The 19,216-nt window shown below is 28.3% G+C and overlaps 1 protein-coding gene across 1 annotated transcript in view; it reads left to right on the top strand.

The window, feature by feature from the left end:
- LOC121129548 (FMRFamide receptor) overlaps nt 1–19,216 on the top strand; it is a 98,861-nt gene that overhangs the window by 36,064 nt on the left and 43,581 nt on the right. The window lies entirely within an intron of this gene.

The following is a 19,216-nucleotide window of genomic DNA, read 5'->3' as shown; positions in this document are numbered from 1 at the left end:
AAAAAAGATAATAACATCCTAATGAAAATCTACTAAATAAATTAAATTAAAAAAAACAAAACTATAAGACAATTGCATTTCTATTTATACAAACCTCTCCAGCACTTCGTGAGATCTTAAAAGGATTATGTCCAGACTAGTAGGTATGCAAGAGTTCTTACTTCTTGCGGCATACCTTGGTATTAAGCATTCTATTTTGAAGTGAAGTCTATGTTTAGGTGGTGACATTACTAGCCAATCCCCAAACTTTATTTATTAATTGTAGTATTTCCTCAAAAATTCAATGGTCATGTGCACAATGTTAACCATTAGCGGGAAATCCCATAAAAGATGTATTGAAGTCCCTACACTGCACTTACAAAATGCGCAGTCTCTCTGAATCTTCGACTCTGGATTTATTTGTAAAAAGCGTGATAGTAGCCATCTTATAGTGGATCCATAAAAAATGATCCATAGAAACAATATATGTTGAAAAATCAGAATATTAATTTAAGAACGTCTTAGAAGGAGTTGAATTTTGTATTCTAACTTCTTATTACTGCCGCCAAAAAGTTTGAAGGTAAATTATGTTTTAGCTTCGCTTTGTTTGTAAGAAGGACTAAGGAAAAAGTTACAAAATAATTTCGGTAAAACATTTTGGGAAGAATATATATATTAACATTAAGAGGTCAACATCATTAGGTTGTCCATTTGTAAAGAGGTTACAAACCAATTTTGGTAAAACTTTTTCGGAAGATTATATACAGAAATATAGGGCAGTCTACAGGGCGTGGACTGTGAATTACAAAAAATGTAATATTTGAAATTTAAATAATATTAAAGGTATACTGTATCCCATTCTAACATGTTTGAATTAAATCAGCTCCTCCGAATAATACAGTTAAAATCAAGAAGTCTTGCAACTGTCCCCACTCTCTCATACATATATTCGTATTAATATTTTCAACTTGGCATGTACATTAGAGCAGTTTGATTTTCTTCTTTTTTCGAATTTTGATTACAGCATGTGCGCAAGTTGTCATATAGTATGAATATAACCTAATCAAAATTGCATTGCCCTAATCTGATTATTTTAAGGTCGCGTATCTCGACCAAATTATGAAAATGGCAAGAATTTTCTTTACTTAGTCAAAATAGATACACAGAAGACAATTTTAGTTATTTTATAATAATAATTTTGATAGACATGTTTTAAACCTATAAAACGATTTTAAAAATTTGACAAAGAGAAAAAAGTTAGTAAAATTTGATAATCCGCGTATAATGCACATCCTTTCTTTTTTTACTTTTTCAGAGAGATAGAATTTTCTTATGTTACTCTCTGTTTTTGTTCCTTAATTTAGCTTGAGAAGAAAATTTTTAATATTTTTTTTTATAGGTTAGAATAATGTTTATCATGATTATTTTTTGCTAAATAATGATTAATGCTGCATTTTAATCCTTATTGGTCAAATAAAGGATTTTGTCTCCTTTCAAACTTTGAGCAAGACCTGCTATCTAAAGACGACATTGTAGAAAAAAGAAATTTTGAATAGGTTATTTTCTTACCATATGACAACTTTAAAAAATTGAAAAACAAAGCACCCTAATTTACAAAAATACATATAACTAAAAAAAAGAATGATATTTTGTGTCTTAAAAGCTTTGTCCTTATTATATAACTTTTTTTTTAGTATCGGCTTATTTTTATAGACATAATGGTTATTAATTTGAAAAATGCACTCTTAATTTTAATTTGAAACTTTACATTACTTCATAATTTATTGATCTATTCTGCAAAAATAAAGTATAATTATAAATTATACATGTGTTGAACATTGTTTGCGCTCTTAGATGGCTAGGCGGAGGCCTTCTTATGGGCTACGAAACTTTTAATTGAATGGAATATTGTTTTCACGAGGAAGTTTGACAATAGAGGATCAAGGAAAATGCTAATGACTTCAACTTATATCTAAAGTGTGCCAAGTCTCAATCACTTAGCCTCATGTAGAGAAAAGATTATTTTTTACGTTTAAAAATCAAATGGAAAAACTTAATTGACTTAATATAATATTACTCTCCTTTTATTTCATAATTATCAGAGAAGGTGTTGGAAGTCAAGTGCTTTAATCAATATATCTTCAACAAAGACAACATTTTTTATCTGAAATAAAAAGTTTTTGGAATAAAAAAGCTTGCGTAGATCAAATGTTTCAAACTGGGATTTCTACGGGTATTGATTGCTTTTAACATACCTATTTCTACAAGTCAATTACAAAAAATGAAGTTTCTATGGAACATTTTATCTGTTAATGTTAGATAATATCTGTATGGAAAAGAATGTTCAATATGTATAAAGTAAATCTTAATCATATAAATAAGTAAGAGAGAGGATCGAAGGGATGATTAATGGATTAACAATATTAATATTATAGTAGACAGTATTGTGTGCGTGTCATTTTCTTTTCTTTACTCAGTATTATAAATTTATCTGGCTTTAAACACTAATAGTATAATTACTATGTATCCTTCAAGGGCTGATTCTACGTTGTTCATCTCAAAAAAAAATTATTTAATATTATTGCACAAACTATAATTTTAAAAGATTTTATTAAGTGTTCCAAGAATTGTTTGTTGTATGATGGTGTAAACACTACCTTTAATAACTTTAGAGTGTCAGCTATCTCTTGCAACTTCACTTTGCGATTGCCCATGATGATTTTTAGGGTGTTTTGTATGTTTTCCGGAATAACCACCTCATTTGGCCGATCAGGGCGTTTAGCATCATCAGTGTCCGTACTAAATCGGGAAACCATCGTTTGATGGTTGTTTACTATAGAGCAGAGTCCGGATAACATTTTTCAAGCCAAGCCATAAATTACCTTTTCACATTTATTACAGACAGATGTATTTTTTTTACTACTATAATAATGATGCTATTAAAATATAAAGCAAATAATTAATAATACTCAGTGATCAAATGAAAATGGGACGGATAGTATAAAATATTAATATTATTAATCAATTCATCATAATGCATCCACGCGATATTGTCTCTTTCTTAATCATATATTATAGATATACTGTACATCCTTTACCAAAAAGATGTTCCCTAACATTAACGGATAAGATATTCTACATAAACTTCATTTTTGTAAAAAAAAATTAACATGTAGAAAAAAGTAGAGGATAATATTTGTAGCCCTCTAAGGATGGAACACTCACTCTACGCAAGTTTTTTAAGTAAAAACTTTTTAATTACATTAAAAAAAAATGTTGTGCTGAAAGGAAGATACATTAATTGTAGCACTTGCTTGGCCTCACATAGATTCTCAGATGCTGATGAAATAAAAGGTGATTAATATTGTGCAAAGCCAATACGGGTTTGCCCGTGCTCGGAAAACTACCCTGGGGAAAATTACCATGGAGGAAAATTGTCAGTTGAGAAAATATGCCCACCGAGGTGATATTTTTCAAAAATATGAAGAAATTAATAAGCATGAAAATATGACGATAAAATTTTATACTTAAAAAAATTATCATATAATTTGTATCTATTTAAGGTCTTGAAAATTTTTTTAAAGACATTTATTGTGTTATTTTCTTAGGAATTTATAAAATATAGTTATTTGTTTAACCAAAATTATAATTATCAAAATTTTTATTTCATTTACCATTTACTCACAGGATTAGATGCATTATTTCCAACAGAAATCAGTTCATACTCTAACCTTTCGAAATGAAAAACAAAAAAGTAATTCAAAATTGAGTGTAACTATTACAACATTAAAGAAAAGTCAATTATTGATATGACTATTGAAATAAAATAAAGTTATTTGTATGTAACATAGCATCCATAAGAAACACAAAAAAATGCGGTTTTTAATTTCCAAACGGATGGCTTAAACTACTTCTGGGTAATTGAGGGGTTCCTTGGATGTATTGGCTTTGGTTTTTAAGGATCCAGGGGTACCTCCAAGTACTCTGTGCAATCTAAGAAGATAGGATTGAATTTAAAAAAATGTACTTAAATTGCATTGCAATCATATTACTCAAACTTGAAGGTACTCCCTTGCGGGATAGGACAAACAAACATGTTTAGATATTTGTCATAATTAATATTATGCAAATTTATAATGTGTTATTATTCATCATGAAGTTTGAACAAAGTACGGGCAATTTTCTTCCAATGTAATTTTTGACCTGGGAATCTTCCACGGGCAATTTTCCCAATGCCAGTTTTCCTAGTACCGGTTTTGCCATACTATCTTTTTAACCATCAAAAAGATACACTTCCCCCTACATGAGGTTAAGTGAATGAGCTTTATACAACTCCAGATATTATTAAGAACTAATTGCATGCGTTGTTATTTGCCTTTTTCTTTCTTTTAATAGCAATGACGTCATAAATAATGTCCAATTAATATCAATCATAGGAAGATTATTTGGAATCGGAGAATCGAGTGTTTTTTTCTGGAATCGGAATCAATTCCTCATCGGAAAAATAATTTTCAATTTACAATTCAAAAATAGCCCCCAAATGAAGGAATTTTTCTTTTCCTAGAAAATTTAATATTTGGAATTTAATTTATCTTTTCAAATTAAATTTTAAAAATAACCAAATATATTTTTCAAAAAATTTTATTTTCCTAATTTTTTTTCCAAAATAAATTAGTTTTTCAAATTTTTCTCTAAAAACATTAATATTTTAAATTGTTTTTCAAAAACATTTATTTAAAAATTTAAATTTAGAATTTTTTTCCAAATATTTATTTTTTTGAGCACAGCTTGGGATTTATGAACTTTTTTTTTTTTTTTTTTTGAATAGCTGTGAATTTTTGAGTTTAAAAAAAAAAGAAATAATTTATTGTTTGTAAATCTTATTATTATCTTGATTAAATTTTCTCCATTACTCTATCCACCATTGACATTGAGTTTGTAATTAATTAAGATTTGAAAAAAATAATTAATAATAATAGCAGACATCAGTCTTCAGTCCTCTGAAATTTGTTGTGTGCTCTTCCAAGAGATACTACTAACTAAACGTAACCTCGATACTCCCCAGTAGTGCCATCTCTCGGACTTTATTAGGAATTTTCAAACGACCATCTTATATATCCTATAAAATTATATCTGTCTGCTGATACAGAGTTTTTACGTTTTATATAATTATGCCAATATGTGAGCTAATATTAATTAGGATATTTATTTACATATATTTAAATGATATTTTATTTATAGTTTCGTGATAACTATTTTTTTTTATGGAGTATAATATGCAATTTTTTAAATGAATAGCATAGCTTATAATTATATATATGTATTTTTGTCATATTTCAAATTGACATTTTTAATCCATTCAAAGTAAATTTATTTACATAATTCAAAGTTTTATTAAAAGAAAAAAGAAAGTAATATTGTTTGTCTAACTTCCTAAAATACTTTAATTTATAAACATTTCTTTCATAATTCGTCAAAATGCATTAAGAGATTATGTCTTTATACCCCATGTGTCATACGAGCATTTAAGTTTACACTAAAGTCTGTTTATCGAACTTTATTAAAAGCTAGTTTCTGAAAAAATAAGAATAAAATTTAGTTTATTTCCAGTAAATTTTAACTCAAATCGACATTTTTATTCAATATGACCTTCATCAGTCTCAATGACGGCCTTCACCCTCTTTCTGAAGACCGCACTAGCCTTATGGATGTAGTCTTTTGACAAGTCAGCCCAACTAGCCTTGATGGTGGACTTCAAAGATATCACAGACACGTCAATGTTGTTGTAGGCATTTCCTTCAACCTTTGCCTATATGGAACATCTAAAGGATTCAGATAGGGGAACCTGGGAGGTCACATGTTATTGAACACATTCAAATAAAACTTGGTTCTAGACAAATGTTTCTTCTTTGAGGCCATTGTTTCTTCATCCTTGCTCTTGATTTTGCTCATAAATGATCCAAAGGAGCCACATCTTGTTCATATTCATCTTCTTAGCCATACCACAAATCGCCCTGAATGGATTTCTGGCAAGGCCGTTCTTGAAACGCATTATCATGGTCTTTATTCTTAATATTAGTTTCTGATCTTGTCCAAACTTTCTCGCAACTGTTTCAAATTGCTTTTTAATGTACTACACGGCTGTCCCGTTGATCTTGAGATCGTTGCATTCTCCATTGGGGTCTTTTGCCGGGCAAGCATTTCCATCACAAGAATTTGTTTGACTTCAATTTTGTCGTCTTTGAGTATACAGGCAATATTTTTAAATAAAAACTATGGTAAATGTTCTATGGCATATACCTATAACTCTTTTTGTAAAAAATTTTCATCAAAACTCGAGCTATGAGTATTTTTTTAAGTTTAAACTTAAATACAAACATGAGTTATGTCTTTTGATTCAGACATATACGTTAGTATGTTGTTATGTAAAGATAAAATTATGTAAGATAAAGTAGATGGGTTGTATACCTGCTTAGATAAAAGAAAGAAAGCAATCTGAATTAAAACCATTCTTTCTCTTTCTCTCTCTCTATAATAAAACATTTATTTCTTCATTTTTATTTCTTATGTAGCAATTTTATATAAATGAATTAATAACTCTCTACTTCTTCATTTTTCTCGCCCCCTACACGATAAACAAAAATTGAATGAACCATTCTAATATATGTTTATTGAAGGTTGGATATGTAGGCCTAATATTTGTGATACAATAAAATATCTAAATAAAATACCCGAGAACTGACATACCAGATGTACATACGTATAAACTATTACTATTTTTTTTAAAGGATTTTTTGTGACACATTATGACATCTTAAATGATTTTTGAATCATTTAATGGAATTTTGTCAACACATACAATAAAGTAGCAAAAACGGAAACAAATGTCTTAATATATTGTATTTGTTTATTAAATATTTTATCATTATCCTTCCAAATACGGCATTTTGTATATGCGAATGAGGTCGAGATGGAAAGTGTTTGGAACTAGTCATGCCACGGATTGTGGTTTCGAAACCAAGGTTTGTAAACTGCTAAACTAAGATTAGCAGGTTGCTTGCGCATCCTTTTTCAAAAATATGTAGAAGAAACGGTCAGTTAATCGTAAGTTTTTACTGACCAATCAAAAAGAATGAACGTCATCATTCAAATAAATATAGTATTTACCTTAATGAGTTTATTTGACGCTCCTCGTAACTGCCTAACTCACATATTAAAAATAGAAAAGGTCCTCTCATTAGCCCTTATTAAATATCCCTTGTATTACAGAAGATTTTTTAAAATTTAAAATAGGGTAAGAAAGAAATCAAATATCCAGGTGGCAAATTAGGGAACCAGACTAGATTCGTAAAATTTTTAATGAGTATTTGTTTAGAGCCGGGAACCGTTTGAGGAAAGAACTGCATATTTTTATTTTTGCAGTTGATGCAACCAATGCATATGGCTCAGATTCGTATAGAATTTTTTTGCATCCAACCCAAGAATTGTTATACATAATATCTATTATAAAAACTAATTAGATGGTTTACCTACTTTAAGCTCAATTAGATAATGAATTTGATAATTTAGTTTTGACGTTAATCGTCAAATTAATGTAGAGTAAATAAACGCTAACGATCAAAAGTTTTCATACATTGCTAATGATACAATATTCCTTTATTCATAAATTTCTTATTGTACATCGTCATTATATAAAAAAAAATTATAAATTAATATATATAAATTATTTATATTGAGATCAAAAATTAAATATTAAAAAACTGCAGTGCTTTAAAAAAATTACACACCAACAATCAATGAGAAGTGGAATTTTAAATATGTTTCAATTAAGTCTAATACATGATTAATTATTTATTTTATTGGGAATTCTATGTAAAAAGTCAATTCTGAGACTAAAAAGCTAGATAAGTAATCAAATAAATAAAAATATTTAGTTTTTACTGTTGTGACTTTTTTATTAAAATTAAATAATGTATATTCTGCAATCATTTAAAAAAGTTTGGTGAATTTGATTAATTTATTCGCTTTAAAGTCGTTTCTTTACTTTTCCTTTTTTCAATTTAAAATATACACGTTGCTACTAGTGATGGAACGATTTATAAAAAATCCTGATTCCGGTGCAATTTTAGTAACAATACCCGATACCAATTCGGTACCGATTCTGGTATTTAAATAATAGTTAAACAATACCATTTTGCTATCAAAAGCGTCCACAAGATTATATTTTAGGGAAACTAGGCTTTGTTTTTTGGATTTTTTTTGGAAAAATAATCCAAGAATTTAATTTTTTTTTAAGTAAATTTAAAAAATATTACATTTTTGAAAAATATAACTTAATAAATAAATTATTTTCAAAAATTAACAACTATTTAAAAAAGAACTAAATTTTTGGAAAAAGAAATAAAAAAACCCAGGGCTATTCTCCAAAAAATTACAGTTATTGCAAAAAATATTTTTTTTTTTGGAAACTAATTTCAAAATTTCAATTTTTAATAGAAATTTTTTGAAAAAAAAATTTAAATATTCATTTGTTTGGAGAATTTAAAAAAAAAATACATATTTATTTACAGAAAAAAATTTAATTAAATTTAAAATTATTATTTTTTTTTTTTTCATAAATTGGAAAAGTAATAGATTTCTAAATACCAGTCATAAATAGTAATAAATAAGAATTGGAATCACAAATTAAACATTATTTTCCCAATGACGATTCCAGAAAAAATACCCGATTCTACGATTCAAATGAATCATCCCATCACTAGTTTCTAATAATGTAATATCAGCTGTTATACTATATATTTATATTTGCTTTTTTGGTATCTAAAATTGGCAGTTAATTTTAATAGATGTTTTATCAAAATGAAATTATAATGTTTTAACTATCGTAATAACATATTTTAGTTAATTTAGTAATATTGCTAAGATCAATTTAAAAAAATAATGTGTTTTTTCTCCTCGTCTAGCCATAAGCAAGTAATTTTAAAATTTTAATGCATATCTTCTAATCAAATATGTATTAAATAATTAGAATAATATTATAGATTTATATAATTTATTTTGAGTCTATGTCGACTATGTACCTTGTTATAGAATACGTTTAATATTTGAGGCAAAATTCATTCCAGTTCACTAACTACGGTACACAGAGGTTAAGAATATCACAAAAAAACGAGTATTTTGAAATATGAAAAGTTTTTTTTAGATTGTCAATTTATTCATAATGTCTTTTTGGTATGGTCCATACCAGGTGGTTCATTAAAATCTGAACACTTTGAATTTTAAACTTCAAAGAGATATAATTATTTATTAATTATCAATGGAATTTCAACAAAATTTAAAATATCAATAGATGTGTGTCTGAGCTGTCCTAATCATTAATGTAGCCGCTCTTAGGGCAATGATGGTTTCCACAGGGTAGCAGAAGCTCTGTCACATGCTCCAGATATATTCTTTGTCATAACATTTCAATGCTGGCTGACGGTGACTTTGAGGGCCTCGGTGTTTGGATGACGAATACTGCAGGCCTTCCCCATGACATGCAACTACAAGGTGTAGTCCATTCAAAACTCATTCAAACGAGTCTAAAAGTGCCCTCTGTATCCTCACAAGGCTCTTTCCACCTACTTTTTTTAAGCTCTCTGAATCAATCTGGTGTGAAGCCCCGATATCTTTTGCATGGCCACTAATGGACTTGAGGGGACTGTCCTGGGCAGCTTTGTTTAACTCTGGGTTCAGTTTGATCTTTTTTACAGAGCCCTTCTTCCTCTCCCACGTTTTGGTATTACTGACGGTATGGACGGTGGTACTGGAGACCCCCAACTGCTTAGAGTGGACAAATGGAAGTTCATAAATCATGTTCAAATGTCATTTTCTCAATTTGTTCCCAACCTAGAGAGCTCAGATTTGTTTTTTGTTTTTTTAAAATTCTTTATGTTTTAATATATTGAAATATGAATTAATTTTAATATCTCAACCTTTATTAATTATTGAATTCGTAATTGTGTAGATTTCAATGGACCACCCGGTACTCTAAAAGCATAATTTTGATCATCATAAAATATAGTATTCTAATAATAACTTACTGCTAAAAGGAAATGTTAGAACATTATAAAAAAGGAATTGGGAGGAAAACATCCAAATAAGAGGAAATCAAACATTAATGAGTGTATTACCCACACATCTATAATAAACATACACGTAGATATTGATTAGCTACTTGTTAACTCCTCACTAAATGATGGATCATTAGTTATTTTATATATGTACATAAAAATACTTGATAAGAAAAAACATATTTTTCATGTGTGAAAGTTGATGGATTGGGTAGGGGAAAAGGTTATTAACATTGTCTACTTCAAAATGAGTATGCAGACTCCTAAAGATGTAGTAAGTAATATGCGTGGGTAGCTGGTAATTCCCTTTTCAAGCTGACCCCAAATTAGAAAGCACTAATTGTCTAGGAGATACTAATGATTATAGAAGAATGATGATATCTGAGAGATATTGAGTATTTTGTTCATCAACATGTTATTTCATTTGCTGGAACACAACTAGAAATAAGTAGTTATATCCAATCAAGTTTAATCTCATATTTCTTATTGAGAAAAAATACATTAGATATACGTAGCATATAATTTGTTTATATTTAATACAGTTTGTTTGTGTATCTTTTAAAGGCACCAAGACCGTTGTGCCCAAGTGGTTGAATCTTTTTATGAGTTCCTCTTTAGAACCTGGTTAGGCTAAAAAAGGGTACAAATTGGTTTTTTAAATTTTATTTATAGGATTGAGCTTTAAACCATAAAGTGAATGACGGCTCAAAAAACAACTATACGAATAAGGACATTTTTTAAATTTATTCAAAAGCAAAAAAGTTATGTGCAAATAAAGATATGAATTGCAATTGGGTTTTTTTTTTTCAGATGCAAAATGGATATCATAAATAAAATAAACTTAGTAGAAATTTGTCTGGAAATTCGTTTGCATATATATTTGACACCTAGAAATGGATGTTTAACTAAAATATTTTTTTCTTTAGAATGTTAATTTTCTATTTAAAAAAAAAAAAAAAAGGATGCGTTTTGGGCATAAGACTAAATATTAATGCAAATATATTTGAAAAAACAATTCAGTGATTGAGGTTTATTTTTTTGACGATATTATTCTCCATAACTTTTTGTTTTTGCAAGTACGAAAGAAATATTAGTGGTTTTGTGTACCTCTTTACAATCCCAATAAATGACATTTCCACTTTTTCTTGCAAAATTAGTGGAAAACAGTTTTTGCAAATTTTTATCGTGAATTTGGATTTTGCAATCTTTGACATAAATAAAAGATGGACTTAACATTTAAACAAACTTTTTCATGCATATATTGGGGGGTGTCATTTGAAGTTCATAATACAATTTATTTTTTTAATTCTTATAAATATACAGGTGGCATATTTTAATGCCTGTAAGAATACCCTAACAATCGCCAACACAAAAGGGGTAAACACATTAAGAAAGAATAACATTCTCAATTGTCAATGGGATTTCCTACTCCCTCCATGGCCCGAGCAACGCTGAGTTGCCCTTTGCTAGTAATAGTTAAAAACTAGTTTATTTTCCAATTCCTACTTAGATATATATTTTTTTAATTAATTATCACGGAGCTATAAACCTTGAAAAATGTTTTCTTCTTTTAAAAAAATCAAATCAATATTATTACAGTTGAACTAGATTTTCTAGATTTATTTACGCTTCAAATAAGTTTATGTGGCTTAAAAACAATTTAAACATTTATGTGTTTTTTAAATTTTTAAAACAAAACCAATAGTGTTTTGTACCCTTAAATTATGTTTGATCAGGATTGGATGATTTCATATAAAACATTATCATATTTATATTTGAACCCAACATTTTGTGTAGCAAAAAATAAACTCATTTTTATGAGGATTATTATTATTTTTTTTTTTATATTCAAAATACTCAAAGTTCAAATCCAAAATTATCATAAACCAGATTTGATACCATTAAACCAATTAAATATTCGTGATTAGCTTGTAAATTACTCCTATAATACAATATTTAAATAAAAAAATATTTTTGTTGGCTTGTATTATCTTTTATGTTATCTACAGAGGACCTAAAAATTTCATTCAAGCGAGATGTGCAAATTACTTTTTGTGTGAACATTAAGACGACTACATATTTTTTCATGCAGCCTGAACAAAGTTCAAGACGTATTTCCCTGAATTTTATCTAAACTTATTAAAATTAATTTGTCTATAGCTATTAAATATAATATTAATATTGCTTATTAATTAATTTATGGAGAAATCAAGTAAATAACGATGGATTTTTAAGTTATCACCCAATGAGTTTTTAATATTTGGTCTTTCTTTGTAAATGTCTGTCTATATAACATAATTATTATATAAATAATGACCATTCATAAAAGTAATATGTTTAGCCCTATATTTTAAAAGAAATAAAATAGGTTACATCTTGTTACAAAAAAACTGTTTTTAAATTATATTTATTTTAAATCGGTTTTTGAAAATAAAAATGTAGACAATACTGTGAGTCAAAAACTTAGAAGCTAAATGATTAGAAAAAAGCTTCTCATTTTTTCCAAAATAATTAGTTAGCATGTTAAATTACGTAAAATATAGTTAAATTGAGGTTTTATGAGTCATTTTAGTAGTTTTGTATTATACTGAAATGACATAGTTAATAAGATAAAAGTAAAAGTCGATATTGATGAACTGTTAAAAATTATAAAGAGTTTAAATATAAATCTATTTACATTGGGCACTAAATATCAATTGAAAATTTTTCTATATTTACAATTATTTTTTTTAGATTACTTATATAATTGTAAAAATAATCACATATTAGAAAATAAAACATTTCAGTGATTGACAATCTACTTTTTGAACGTATAAGCAGTTTTTACAGAGGTTAATTTTTTTTTAGAGAGAACATTGATTTTTCAAAGAAGGATATAAGCCTCTTGATTCATCAATAATTTGCATTATGAATCGCTAAAAACATTAATTTAATTTATTTTAACTCATCAAAGTCAGCCCGAACCAAAAGAAAACAATTTTAGGGAGAGTGAAGAAATTTAATTAAATTGATTTAAAAAATCAATAGTAACTACATACTTAAGTATTCCTTTCATGTCTTTGACTAAAAAAATGTTTTCATATATTATAACTTTATCCTACGGCTATTATTTTACTTCATTATATACGAGTACCCGGATTTGCCCTGAGTAATTAAGCGTTGGATAAAAGACAACTTTTGTTTTAATAATATAGAAGATAAATCCCCAAGAAATCCTGGTTGTTACTCTCCGTTTTCATGAGCACACTCACACGTAACTACTCAATACAATCAAACTTATATCAATTTATATAACGTTTTCTCTCTAGAATGGATTAATAGTGATGAGTTTTGAAAAAAAAAAAAAAAAAAAAAATGTTGGGATGATTGATGACTGAGTGATGAGTACTAAGTGCGTTAATAAATAAAACATACAAAATTTATTTTAACATACTAGTGATTATATTTTATATAAATTTTAATATATGCTGAAAATCCAAATGCATTATAATCATACATACATAAGAGACGAATAACAAAAACAAACAGAAATAGTTCTCTTGTTATAGGCACACACCATCTATATTTGATTAATACAACTACTGGGACTCCATGAATAGCATGGTTTCAAACACTGCAGATTTTGCACAACACGGTGTTTGAAATTATTCTGATTCCCTGTACTTTGCAGTATAATTCCCTTATATCGCAGTTTTTTTATTTCCTGATAGTACATTATAAAAAACCAAATATTGTGAGGTAAACAATAATGTTTGTATGTGTTGATGATTTGATTCATACTATGCTAATATATTCATTTAATATAAGTGCATGATTTTACACATGTGGAACAAGGAGTGTCCAGTCAGTCATTGGTTTGATATTTAGATAAAAACTTTTCGTCATTACTTAACATACAAACTTGCAATAAAAAAAAAGAGATGAATTAATATTGATTAAGTTCCAATTATTTAAGTTTTACAGTATTCAAATGAAGGGATTGAAAATTATAGTAAATACCTTATTCAGATTACATTTTACAATTATTTTACAAGTATCTTGAATGGCGTAGATTATTTTAAATAATCTACGCCAAATAATCTAAAAATATTTTCTTCCGTTTACGGGTTTTAGCACAAAAAAAGTTCCCGTGCAATATGAGTTTCATATTTTTCTTATTCCATAAAAAACAGCAATTCCTCTACATTGTCATTTCTTATATAAGAAATATGAAGAAGAAAATTTACACCAGGGAGCACAATATACAGTGCACCCTGTATACAATCCGATGCCATAGATATTAGACCAGTTTGATTTTCAACTTTTTTCGAATTTTGATTATGAATGGGAGGAAAAGTTTCCGTGGGGATTAATCTTCAAGTGGCACATTTTGTTCAAAGTTTGTGAAAAAATGATAATTTTCCATTAGAGTCTACATATTGTATTTACTAAACTTTTTCCTAAAATGATAGTTTATCCTGCAAATAGGAAAAATTCATACTAATTTTTTTATGTCTCGCTTATAACAGGCATCTGTTATAATGTATTTCAATGAATAATTTAAAAAAAAATACATGAAAAAACTAATTTCCTTACATTCACTTGTGAAATTCGAATAGAAAGATAGCAAAATAAATCATTTTGGTAATTATTTATTTAATGACTTGCACCTAATATGTAATAAATTTCATATAAATATGAATTTTTATCCTCATATCTTCAATAAACTAAAAAATAGAATAAACTAACTGATTTTAAAACAGAAAAATTTATCACATATATAAGAAATTAACAGTTTTTCTTTGTTCCTATGTTTGAGGTTTGGTTGATCTCACAAAGAAACTGCAATATATATGTATATTCTCATTTCCAAACTGAGCCTCAGTTAATTTTAAAAGTGTCAATTGCGACAATTGAAAAGAAATAAAAAACAAAAGAAAAAAAGCATCACCTTAGAAGGGGCAAAACTGATTGTCCACTTGCAAGTCAGCCAGAAGATTTTCCGTGAAATGTGCTTTCAACTATTGGGGATATATTCTAAAATCGAAATTGGAAAAAAGTTGGAAATCAAACCAGTCTAATAGGTATGCCTCGATTGCAATATTTCATTAATATGAATGCATTGTTATTTCTTAGATCAAAATGTGTTTCTGATATACATACAGAAAAAAAAACTTTGCTATATTAATCTACCTATTATATTACAGTTTGTGTGTGTGTCATCTTTTATATGGGTTCCTACACCTTTGGGCCTAGGAGGTAGAAACATTGCATGGGTGTCTCTTTAGACAAAGACGAGAGTGCTTATTCTCATGTTCTCATGGGGGGGGGACTTATTGTATATTCATAACACATAAACAGTTTTTTGGAGCTCAAGAATACTAAATAGGGCTTAAGTTATAAACCAAAAAGTAACTGGCGTCTCAAAAAATATTTATAAGAACAACAAAGTTATTAAAATTTATTTAATTAATTGCAGTTTCGTTTTTATTTTAGGTACAAAAAAATTGATTTCCTATGGAATATAGTTCTTAGAAATTTGTCTATTAATTTTTTTACATATAAATTTCACACATTAAAATTAATGTTTATTTGAAATATCTGTCATTTTCTGAATATTTTTTTAATTATTTTTTTTCATCGAACATCAATTTTCATCAATTAGAACAACATTTTATTTTATGATTTTTCTAATATTTGCATAAATGACACAATAATCGAGGATTATTTTTTGACGACATTATTCTACATATTTTTTTTTTACTTTTCCATGTAGGAAAAAAATCTATGTGGGTTTGTGTACGTTCTTACGTAGACATATAAATCCTATTAACTACTTTTTTTGAAAAATTAGTGAAAAACATTTTTTTGCTATTTTCTTTGCAAATTTTGATTTAGCAATTTTTGACAAAAATAAAAGATGGACTTTTCTTTTAAACAAGTTTTTTCATCCATAGCATGTTGGTATGATATTTGAAGTTTATGACACAATTATTAATATAAAGAAATCCTAATAATTTATTTCATGATTATTATACAGGTGTTTTTTATTATAGATGTAATTTGACAATTTTGTACTTGGCGCCATTCGAAAGGGCTGAAAAAAAAGCTACAAGTTGATGTGTTATTATTATTTTTTTTTTTGATATCTCCTCTGCGCACAAGTCTATTCCAAGGAAATCTCGGCTATTGTCAGAGTGTTCTTGGACACTGTCTTCAACACCAAGAAGGGAACAAACAACTCTGGCACGGTTTTCAGGAAGCATGGAAGTGAAGGCCATGGCAAGAAGAGGTGTGCTGAGTTCGAGGCCACAGTCAAGGAGGAAATTTGGAAGAACCCGACAAAATCCTTGAGGAAAATGGCAAACAAGATGAAAGACAATAAGGATGGTCATCTACAAGATTATCCCAAGACGGCCCCCTGGCACAAATGTCCAAGAAGGTGCAGCATTTCTGCAGGAAGAACATGCTGCCTTCTATCCGGCAGACTTCTAGGGTTCATCCTCACCCGACGGGAACCCCCCAGACTCTGCTATTTTAAGCGTCTTGGAGGGCAAGATGAACAAGAATTATCACCGGAATGTCAATGCCCTAAAGACTGTGATCACGAAAGAGTGGAGCAACTTATTTTCGAACGTCATGAAGATCAGCTGTGCTTCTGTTCATCCCCATATTGAAGCCATCAATCAGAATGGAGGGAGATATATTGAGTAAAAACGATAGAAAATGGCTAAATTACAAACTATTACATCAAAAGTTTGCCATAAGAATTACTGGAACTAAAAATATAGAGAAGTGAAAACGGCTTTTAAAATTATCACCCTGTATATGTATAATAATAGAGATTATGCTTTCCTTAATGGCTTCTTAATATCAGCAAATCCAAGCAAAGCCAAAAGTTTTTTTCTAAAACATCAACACATTATTTTACACAGGTTAAAATTTAAAGAAATTGCATATACTCAGTCCACATAAACAAACAAAAACATAAAAAAATGTAGACTCATACTCTCTTTTTCTTTTCTTAACAGCTCATAGCATGATACTTTTCAATATACCTAAATAGGTATATGTACATCTACCATCCTTTATTGTTATTTGAAAAAACTTAATTAAGCACCACTTTAAATGCACACTACATATGTTTATCTTCGTATACAGATAATGTACATAATTAATGGTGGGTGGGTAACTCTATAAACATAATTATACATTAAATAACAATCTACAAATTAGATAATTTTACATTAGAGATATTTTGGGGGTTAGTTTTAGATAAGAATAATTACCGAATGTGTCATTCATTTTGTTTAATATTTAATAAAAACGCTATTACACAATTTTATTTAAACACTAGACTGGACTTTGTGTCAAATATATCAGTAATAAGGAAATGCTATTTTGTCGGTGATATTTTTAATGAAAGCTTTAATTCGACCTACCTACCTCTACTAATTAGACATTAAGAGAGTTAAATTTGAAAAAGAGATCTTGTAATATTTTTTTACCTAGGAGTCTTTGAAGTTTAAAATGTAATTATGTATTAAATTATTATCTCTCGATTGAAATTAAATATCATAAAAACACTTAATAGGCTATGTAAAAATATAATTTTTTTGTTTGATAAAAATGTGATCTTTTTCTAAATTTATGAAATTTAGAAACTTCAAAGGCTCTATGCAACCTTTAAACATGGATAAATATGGCTTAAACATAATATTTCATTATTTGCGTATACCACAAGGAACATTTTTAGAATATGTCCTTCCAACTTTGTGGAAAAAAAACAAAACATTTTGAGAGCCAAACTTGTTTACATACAAATATACAAATATGTATACAATTGTTATTAATTGAAGAGAAATTCAAGGAAAGCAAGGATAGGAAATCAGAAAAAGATATAAGTTTATATGTATAATAATTATAAAAAAATGGAATACTACAATAATTTTTCAGTTCATAATCTGAAATAGTAATTGGTGAAAATAGTTCTAAATTTTGTAGAGATGGGAGAAAAATGGAAAATCAGACTAGAATATAAAAAAATTAAATGTATTTAACAAGTTTATTCAATGGTGGAAATTATGTTTATAGACATATATATATCTATACCGTGTGGTCCATTAAAATATGAACACTTAATAATTCAATAATTAATGAAGGTTGATTCGTTGTTTGGTTAGGGCTTGTATTCCTGATATATATATAAAAAGGCTATAATTGATCTTTCCTGCAACCCAGAATTCGAGTGATTTCTAATAGCTCAGTTTATAACTAAATCATGTTTTGAACAGATCTATCGAATCCTACATTATGTGCATTCTCTCCCTCTTGGGATTTCACAAAGAATAATATGACGAGTATATCCAACGTTTGACTCGTGATATGGAAAAATATAAAGAAGAAAGCTTTCATTGGATTGAATGAAAACACTATACACCTGGAAACTCAAAGTATATGTAAAGAAATTCTAACAATTCATGACATGAAAACCAATGAAACTACTAGAATATTACATGGGAAATGTACCTCTGCCTCCTGCCACACATCCAAGATTAGTCAAGAGCTAATCAGGATCAATTTTTACGAGACAAGACATGGCCCTCAAATTCTCCCGATTATCATCTTGTTGGATTACTTCTTCGAGGAAAAGAAGTTGGAGAGGGAGGTATCCTCAATTCACCTCAGCATTTTGGACAGCCTGAATGTAACCATGAAGAAGGATCTCGGCTGCAGATGTGGAGAATGCCTGCAAGAGCTTCAGGGCCAGGAAAGTAATTGGTGCTCAGGGCAGTCACATTGAATAAAATAATACATAAATTTCAAACAAATAATGGTTGGTGTATTGCTTATATCTCTATCTAGTCTACAATTTTAGAAAAACCACTTTTAAATTTTGTCCGGATTTATCTCGGCAACCCTGTACAATTGTAACTGAAGAAAATAAATTTAGGGCCCAATTCAATGTTTGAAAAGGGTGTATTTTATGCAGTACACATTGTAAGGATTGTGGTGTGGGAATATCTACATCACAGTCCTATATCCTTCCGTGGAGGATAAAGTGGTATTAGATGTGTTGTGATTATTAAAACAGGATGCTGACTTGTTTGGCTGGATGGGTTTGCCTTCAAGCCAAATAGAATCCC

Source organism: Lepeophtheirus salmonis, chromosome 14 (genome assembly GCF_016086655.4).
Source record: "Lepeophtheirus salmonis chromosome 14, UVic_Lsal_1.4, whole genome shotgun sequence".
In the NCBI taxonomy this organism is placed as follows: domain Eukaryota; kingdom Metazoa; phylum Arthropoda; class Copepoda; order Siphonostomatoida; family Caligidae; genus Lepeophtheirus; species Lepeophtheirus salmonis.
Note: the sequence above shows the minus strand (reverse complement) of the source record. Positions and strands in the feature narration are given on the sequence as shown.